The sequence below is a fragment of the Penaeus vannamei genome, chromosome 4 (genome assembly GCF_042767895.1).
Source record: "Penaeus vannamei isolate JL-2024 chromosome 4, ASM4276789v1, whole genome shotgun sequence".
Classification (NCBI taxonomy): Eukaryota; Metazoa; Arthropoda; class Malacostraca; order Decapoda; family Penaeidae; genus Penaeus; species Penaeus vannamei.
Window position 1 is genome coordinate 10558814 of NC_091552.1, and position 10000 is coordinate 10568813.

Below are 10000 nucleotides of genomic sequence, written 5' to 3' on the forward strand. Positions count from 1 at the left end.
GGCCTCTTATTTATGGGCAGCATTCCGTTCGGTTCACTTTTGAACGATATCCGAATGGTTCAGACGAAAAGGACAATAATTTGAAAGACAAGAAATACACATTAGCAAAGTATCATGCGACACCTTAAGACGGTAAATACTGGATCTTTAAAAACCGGTGTTATAGTCTTTATTTTGGTACTAAGCTGCTCACTTGTATGGAATAACCACCTCAAGTTCCATTGTTAACTATTATTATTAACTATTATTAACAAGTTCTATTGTCAACTATTATTAACAAGTTCTATTGTCAACTATTATTAACAAGTTTTATTGTCAACTATTGTTAACTATTCTTAACTATTATTTTTAACTAAGTTCTATTATCAACTCAAGTTCTATCTTTTGTAGAAATCAGGCCAGGTCGCTGCTTTACGATAACACAACCCTCTCCATCCTGTGCCAAGTTCAAAGTATGGAAGTGAGTCAAGAGTACGAAGTATAGAGGAAATGTATTCAAGAAAATGAATATCTTCACAATACAAAAGATGTATTTAACCAGTTTCGAGTATACAGTACCTTCGTCAAATAGGAAATATTTCTGAAGAAGATATATTCGAAACCGTTTAAAGAATTCCGTGTATTGTGAAGATATTCCTTCTCGTTCATGCCTTTCCTACATTTGTCTTAATGAATAAAGTTCAAATTATAGAGAAGTAGTTACTTGGTGAACTTGTGAACTTGACGCAATACTTATCCCTGTGAATGTAGAAGCATATGTGACGTTTTGACAGTTTATAAATTCGTGAACATAAAAAGTTTCGCTATGACAAGCTTACCTTTAAATCAGTTGGATGATTATCTAATTTGAAAGAAAATACCTGTTATAATAATGATAAAGATGTTAATTATAATACTGGTGATAATAATGATGATGAAAATTATAATATTCTCAGTTATAATAACAGGTGGTGGTGATTATGATTACGATGACGATAATGGTGATGATGATGATGATGACGTTGATGATGAGGATAATGATGGTGATGATAATGATGGTGATGATGCTGATAAAGGTGATGATGATGCTGATAATGATGATGAGGAGAGAGAGAAGGTAAAGAGACGAAAAACAACACTTAAGAAAAAATAATAGAAACAAAGTAAAAAAAAAAAGTAAAAAAAAGAAAGAAAAACACTTAAAACGCCCGGAGATTTAAAAAAGGGAAAGAGAATCTAAGAATAGAAAATGAGTGTTAAAAAAAGAAAAGAAAAGGAAAAAGAAAAGAGAGAGAGAAACCAAAAAAAAAAAAAAAAAAAAAATCTCAAACCACTCTTAAACCCCCCTTCCTTTTTTTCTCTTCTTTTTTTTTGACACATCCCTGTATACAAAGTGACAAGGGAAAAGCAACTTTGATTTCGGATTCCCGTGTTATTTGCTGGTCGACGGGATTCACTTACTTCGGTGATGTATTCTGTGTGTTAAGGGATATGTTTTTTTTTTCGTTTTTTCGTTTTTATTTATTTATTTTTTTTATTGTTTCGACGCGGGGTAAAAACGCCGAGGGAGGGTGTGGGTAAGATATAGAGAATGAGGAGAATAGGGATAGATAGGATAAAAGAGAGCGGAGAATGGGGAGAAGAGGGATAGATATGATAAAAGAGAGTGGAGAATGAGGACAATAGGGATAGATAGGATAAAAGAGAGTGGAGAATGAGGAGAATAGGGATAGATAGGATAAAAGAGAGTGGAGAATGAGGAGAATAGGGATAGATAGGATAAAAGAGAGCGGGGAATGCTGAGAAGAGGGATAGATAGGATAAAAGACAGTGGAGAATGAGGAGAATAGGGATAGATAGGATAAAAGCGAGTGGGGAATGAGGAGAATAGGGATAGATAGGATAAAAGAGAGTGGAGAATGAGGAGAATAGGGATAGATAGGATAAAAGAGAGTGGAGAATGAGGAGAATAGGGATAGATAGGATAAAAGAGAGTGGAGAATGAGGAGAATAGGGATAGACAGGATAAAAGAGAGTGGAGAACGAGGAGAATAGGGATAGAAGATAGAAGAGAGTGGAGAATGAGGAGAAGAGGAATAGATAGGATAAAAGAGAGTGAAGAATGAGGTGAATAAGAACAGATAAGATAAAAGAGAGTGGAAAATGAGGAGAATAGCGATAGATAGGATAAAAGAGAGTGGAGAATGAGGAGAATAGGGATAGATAGGATAAAAGAGAGTGGAGAATGAGGAGAATAGGGATAGATAGAAGAGTGGAGAATGAGGAGAAGAGGGATATATAGGATAAAAGAGAGTGGAGAATGGGGAAAATAGGGATAGATAGAAGAAAGAAAAGAGTGGAGAATGAGGAGAATAGAGATAGATAGAAGATCAAAGAAAGTGGAGAATGGAGAAAATTAGGGATAGATAGAAGAAAGAAAAGAGTGGAGAATGAGGAGAATAGAGATAGATAGAAGATAAAAGAAAGTGGAGAATGGGGAAAATAGGGATAGATAGAAGAAAGAAGAGAGAGGAAAATGATGAGAATAGAGGCAGAGAGATGAGAGACAGATAGGATAAAAGAGAGTGGAGAATGAGGAGAATAGAGATAGAAGACAGAAGAGAGTGGAGAATGAGGAGAAGAGGGATAGATAGAAGACAGAAGAGAGTGGAAAATGAGAAGAATAGAGACAGAGAGATGAGAGACGATAGAAGATAGAAAAGGATGAAGGAGATTGAGAATAAAGCATGGAGAATGAGAACAGAAATAAAGAGAAGATAGATGGTGAGGAAGAGTGAGGATAAATCACAGAGAATCAGGAGAACAGAGATAGATAGATGAAAGAAGAGACGATAAAAAATAGTGGAGAGTAAGGTAAATCTCAGAGATGTGAAAAGTGGAGATAGATAGATAAGAAACAATAGGAAATAGAAGAGAATGAGGATTGATCATCAAAAAAGAGGAGAGGGGAGATAGACAGAATTGAGGCGATAGAAAGATGAGTTAAAGAGAGAGGGGAAAATGGTGAGAGAGAGAGAGGGAGAACGAGAATAAATTATACAGAATGAGGAAAGTAAAAGAATCAGAAGATAGGAGGTAGGAGACAGGAGAATGAGAGTGAGGATAAAACGTAGAAAATGAGGAAAGTAAATATAGAAATAAGAAAATATAAAGTAAATATAGAAATAAGAAAATATAAAGTAAATATAGAAAAAAAAGAAATATAAAGTAAATATAGAAATAAAGAAATATAAAGTATATATAGAAATAAAGAAATATAAAGTAAATATAGAAATAAGGGAATAAAAAGGTAAATATGGAAATTAGATAATAAAAAAAATAATATATTAATAGGGGAATAAAAAGTAAATATAGAGACAAGAGAATGAAGATAAATCATTAAAGAAATGCTGAGGAAAGAGAAAGATGGGAAAAAAGACAATAAAAGAGAAAAAGAAAGAGAAGGCAAAACAGAGAGAATGAAGAGAGGAGAGAGAGATGAGAAAATAGGAGATAGAACAAAGAAAATGGAAGGTAGAAGAGAGACAGATGAGATAATGAGAGAGATATAAGAGACATAAATGAATAAAATAAATAGATAAGAGACAAAATAGAGATGCATAGAAACAGAAATAAAGAGAGAGATAAAAGAAGCATAAATAAATAAAATATGATAGATAAGAGATAAACGAGAGATAAATAGAGACATCAATAAAGGTAGAGTCCCCTAGCAGACGCGATGCTACATATCAATCATTTAATCATATCACAATTAAATATACATTTAATTCAGACTACAGAGTTAGTCACAGAATATATAAAGAAAATAAACTTAAAAGAAAAATGTGTTTAAGAAATCATTAAGATAAATAACGACAAATGCATTTTAAATCTATTGAATGGACATAAATCATGAGGGAGATCTAATACATTATACATTAGAAAATATTTACTATTAACAATGGAGAACTTTGGAAAAAATAAAATCATATGTCTAAAAAATGCATAATTAGTCTGAGTGAACATAGAATTAGACACAAAACATATATTATTAAACAAAAAGAAAAGTAGGGTTATTCCAAAGGTATAGAAGTGAAAATAATGTTAGATAAAGAAAGGGAGAAACAAGATATATTGAGGATTAATTTTTTTTTTTTTTTTTTTGATAACTGTAAGATGGCCTGAGAATTTTCTTTTCTCTATCATTCTTATCATTTCTCTGCATTCTCATTACTCTTATCCTTCTTACCTCCTCCTTCTTTATTATCTCTATCTCTTATCTCTTATCCCTTCGACCTTATTATCAAAGTGTTCCTCTTTTTTTTCTCTTTCATTTCTCCTCTTTTCCTCCATCTTCCCTATCTCCCGTTTTTCTCAAGGGGAAGAAGATGGAAGGAGAGAAAGAGACAAATACACATCTTGTATTCCGGGCGTCGCTGAGTGCTCCTTCGATCAAGACAATGAATAAAAGAGTATTTGGAAGAGAGTGATAAAAAGGGAAAAGGAGGAAGCAAAGGAGAGAGAGAGAAGGAGAGGGTGTAAGAGAGAGGGAGTAAGAAAGAGAGAGAGAGAGATAGATAGATAGAGAGAGAGCGAGAGAGAGAGAGAGAGAGAGAGAGAGAGAGAGAGAGAGAGAGAGAGAGAGAGAGAGAGAGAGAGAGAGAGAGAGAGAGAGAGAGTAAGAGAGAGAGAAAAGGGGTGAGGGTAAGAGAGATCAGCGAGAGAGAGAGGGGGGATATATATATATATATATATATATATATATATATATATATATATATATATATATATATATATATATATATATATATATATATATATATATATATATATATATATATATATATATATATATATATATATACATATATATATATATATATATATATATGTATATATATATATATATATATATATATATATATATATATATATATATATGTATGTATGTATGTATGTATAGATAGATAGATAGATAGATAGATAGATAGACAGATAGATAGATAGATAGATAGATAGATAGACAGATAAAGAAGGAGAGAGAGAGAGATTTATGATTTAAAGATTTAAGATTTAGTTCTAATTCCAATTATTACAATGGGTATTCTTTGCTGTGACATTCTGTCTGTTTTATTTGCTTCAAGATATCCCCCCCTGTGCAAGAGATGGCCGGGGTGACCATCCACTGGCAGCGCGCGGGATGGAACGAAGGTCAGCAAGATTGCTAGACAACGACGCTAACCGCTGAAAGAGAGAGAGAGAGAGAGAGAGGGAGAGAGAGAGAGAGAGAGAGAGAGAGAGAGAGAGAGAGAGAGAGAGAGAGAGAGAGAGAGAGAGAGAGAGAGAGAGAGAGAAAGAGAGAGAGAGAGAGAGAGATGAATTAAAGGAAGGAAAAGCAGAAACCAACATGAAACGAAAGAAACAAACAAATAAGTGAGAGAGAAAGAGATGAAAAGAAAGAAGAGGAGAAAGAAAGAAATGCGACACGAAGACAATGAAGACGTAATGAAGAAAAAGAGAGAGACGAAAAGAAAGGAACAAAGCACTTGCGAGAGATAGAGAAAAAATATAACAAAATAAAAGAAAATAGAACGAGGAAAAGAAAGAAAATCGAGAGAAAAATAAAGAATAAGAAAAAAATAGAATCAAACTAAACCCAAAAAGACAACAACAACAACAACAAAAAATAGAGATATGTTTTCGCAATTCAAAAATACTCTGGTGCAGTCTCCCCTCCCCCACCCTGCCTCCCTCTACCCCCTCCACCTCCCTCACCACCCCCGTCTCCCTCGCCCCCTCCACCTCCCCCTTTGTCTCCCTCACTCCCTCCACCTCTCCTCCCTCCTTATGTCCCTCACTCCCTTCCCATTCCCCCTCCCCGCCTTCCCCCACCCCCTCCCTCACTTCTCCCACCCCCTCTCCCTCACTCCCCTCCACTTTCCCCCACCCCCCCTCCCTCCCTCCCCCCACCTTCCCCCCACCCCGTCTCCCTCACTCCCCCCACCTTCCTCCCTCCTTATGTCCCTCACTCCCTTCCCATTCCCCCTCCCCGCCTTCCCCCCACCCCCCTCCCTCACCTTCCCCCCACCCACCTTCCCCCTCACCCCCCTCCCTCCCTCACTCCCCCCACCTTCCCCCCACCCCCCCCCACCACCCCTCCTTCGCTGAGATCCATCACGCATCATCGGTTTCATCATAGCTATTGTTAGGACTCGTTCTTGTATGTCGAGGCCTCCCTGCTTCCGCCTTCCGAGGAGTAATGAAAAGAAAGGTATATGTATATATGCGTCTATGTATATGTTTATGTATATATATATACTTATATAAATGTATTTATATAAATATAGATGTATATTTATATATATATATATATATATATATATATATATATATATATATATATATATATATATATATATATATATATATATATATATATATATATATATATATATATATATATATATATATATATATATATAAATATATATATATATGTATATATATATATATATATATATATATATATATATATATATATATATATATATATGTTTACTTTTTACAAATAGTAAAGAAAAAACATTCAAAAACAAACAAACAAGTATACAAAAACATTCACAGACACAAAAAACATTCACACAAAAACAAACAAGTAAACAAAAAATCACACACACACAAGTAAACAAAAACGTCACACACAAACAAGTCAGCTAAAAAAACACCTACAAGCAAGTAAACAAAAAAATCACACACACAAGGAAACAAAAAAATCACACACAAACAAGTAAACAAAAAAATCACACACAAACAAGCCAACAAAAAATCATACAAAACAAACACGCACAAAAACATTCACACACAAGCCAACAAAGAATCACACACAAAACAAACAAATAAACAAAAACATACACACAAACAAGCCAACAAAAAATCACACACAAATCAAACAAGTAAACAACAAACATTCACACACAAATCAAACAAGTAAACAACAAACATTCACACAAACAAGTAAACAACAAACATTCACGCAAACAAGTAAACAAAAACACACAATCAAGCATCTACACAAACGCACGGATGGTACCACTTTGCATAGGATGAGACGAAACCCATTCATCTTTATTTACCACACACGTTCCTCTCTCTTCTCTTCCACTTCCTCCTTCTACATTTATCTCTTCCTCCGTTCTTCCTCCTCCATCATCATAGTCTGTCTCAGTTCCCTCTCCTCGGCCCGAAGTTTAGAAGAAATTTGTAAGAAAGAAGGAGAAAGGGCGAGGGAGAAGAGAAGATGGGAAGAACAGGAAGGGGATAAACAGGGGATTGGAAGAAGGTTCTAAGGATTATTCCCTTGTTTCGCATGTTTTTTTTTTTTTCTTCTTTTGCTTCAGTGTTTATCATTGTTATTTGCTTATCTACTTCCTTCCAAGATTCATCGTATAGCCTCCATGCTACCTCTCTTTCATACTCTCTCCCTCTCTTTCTTTCTTTTTCTCACCCTCTCTCTCTCTCTCTCTCCCTCCCTCTCTCTCTCTCTCTCTCTCTTTCTCTCTCTCTCTCTCTCTCTCTCTCTCTCTCTCTCTCTCTCTCTCTCTCTCTCTCTCTCTCTCTCTCTCTCTTCTCTCTTTCTCTCTCTCTCTCTTCTCTCCCTTCCCTAATCCCTCTTATCACTTTATCCTTCCCTCACCTTTACGCGATACAATCGACCCTTCCTTATTTCTCCCTTTCCTCTGTATTCTCTCCCTCCCCATCGATTTTCATTTTTATTTTTGCGTTTTTTTCTCTCTCTTTTTCATCGTATTCCAAACCTCAACAAATGTAAACATCGCAGTTTTGATAAGTTCTTGATTGTATATAAGTATTTTGTATCTTTCTCTTCGCTTCCATATTTGCGTGGGTAAGATTTCGACGGCAATTTCTTTTTTCTTTTTTTATTACTATAATCATTTTCTTCTCTTTTATTCTCCTTCGTCTCTCCTTTCTTTTCGCCATCCTCTTTCTTTTTTTTTCGTTTTCTGTTCTCCCTTCCTCACTCTCTCCTCTCCTTTCTCCTTCTTCCTATTTCTTCGTTCTCTTTTCTCCCTCCTCCCCGCCTCCCTCCCTCATTTCCAATCTCCGTTCAGTCGTTCAAGGAACTCCGTCTCCTCTGCCTCCCCCTTCCCTCCCGCTCCCCCCCCCTCCCCACCCATCCCAATCTTCATCCAACCGTATAAACTCCCCCCCCCCCCACCCCCTCCTTCTCCCCTCTCTACCTTCTTCCCCCCATCTCTGCCCCCCCTCTCCTCCGATCTCTCATCTCACATCATCATTGAGGTCTCTATTTTTTTTGTGTAAATAAAAACACACAATCACACAAACAAGCGAAAACTCATAAAAACACACACAAACAAGCAAAAAAAGCATAAAAAACCCACACAAAAACTCACACACACAATCACACAAACAAGTTAAACGAAAAAACAAACATAATAAGAAACACATACGCATACGCAGACACACACAAATGCACCCACAAACAAACACACACATTAATAATCCAAGAATATATCCATCGCATTAATAATAAACACACACATTAATATTATTAATAATAAACACACACATTAATAATCCAAGAATATATCCATATATATCCAAGAATATATCTAATACCCTAGTGGAAGACCTGGAGAATATAATTGAAAACTTGGCGTATTGGCCTTTTAAAACACGGCGGGACAGTGTAGCTATACTAATTCGAGGATATTGTGCTTGTGAATTAGGATAATCAAGTCCAATAGGTATGTGTGTGCGTGTGTGTGTTTCTCGATCGCTGGAAAGTATAGAGGTGTAATTGTGTGCGTGTGTGTGCGTGTGTGTGTTTCCCGGGCGCTGGAAAGTATAGAGGTGTAATTGTGTGTGTGTGTGTGTGTGCGTGTGTGTGTGTGTGTGCGTGTGTATGTTTCCCGGGCGCTGGAAAGTATAGAGGTGTGAATGTGTGTGTGTGTGTGTGCGTGTGTATGTGTGCGTGTGTGTGTTTGGCTTTCTTTCCCTGGGTTTGTGTCTGCCTTTCCTTGTCTCTGTCTCCCTCTCCTTTTTTTTCCCCTTCACGTCTCTCCCTCCCTGGAAACTGCAAGGCTGTAAAATTACCCTGTTCTGTTTTCTGTAAAAAAAAAAAAAAAAATCTTTAATGTATCTTTTTATTTTTTCTTATTTATCTTATTCTATTTTATTATTATTACTTGTTAATGCTTCTACTTCTGTTACTACTTCCACTGCCTTTTCTCCAATCGCTGCTGCTATGACTGCCCTATCTGCTACTATAAACAGACAACTACTAATGATAATCATTACTATTTCTTTGCGTCGTTTTTGAAAAAGAAAAAAAAAAAATGCTGTTACTATTATTACTTCAAAAAAAAAAAAAAAAAAAAATACTGCTGATTATAATAACTGTTATTACCTTGTATGATTATCACAGTTTACGTTTTTTTTTCTTTGCCACGAGACAATGTTTGGCAAGAAAGACATCGGCAGTTACTTCTATCAAAAATAGACTATTACTAGTTATAATAACTCATATTTGTGCATCATTTACAATGTATATATATATATTTCTTCCGTTTCACCATGAAAAGCATCTCTAAGTTACTACTACCACTTCTATTATAAGTAAGCCATTACTAATTATAATCATTATCATTTTTGTATCATTTTCATAATCTACATTTTTTTTTTCGTTTTACCATGAAAGCATCTCTAGAAAAAGAAATCTGTTGCCACATAAATTCTTCTACCATCAATAATAGGCTACTGCTAATTATAATTTCCATGTGATGCTCATACTCGTCGTAATTTTTCATTTTACCATGAAAACATAATATATATATATATATATATATATATATATATATATATATATATATATATATATATATATATATATATATATATATATATAAAAGAGACCATCACCAACTTTAATCACTATCATGTCAATGTATAACTACCATAATCTACTTTTTTATTTTCTCAT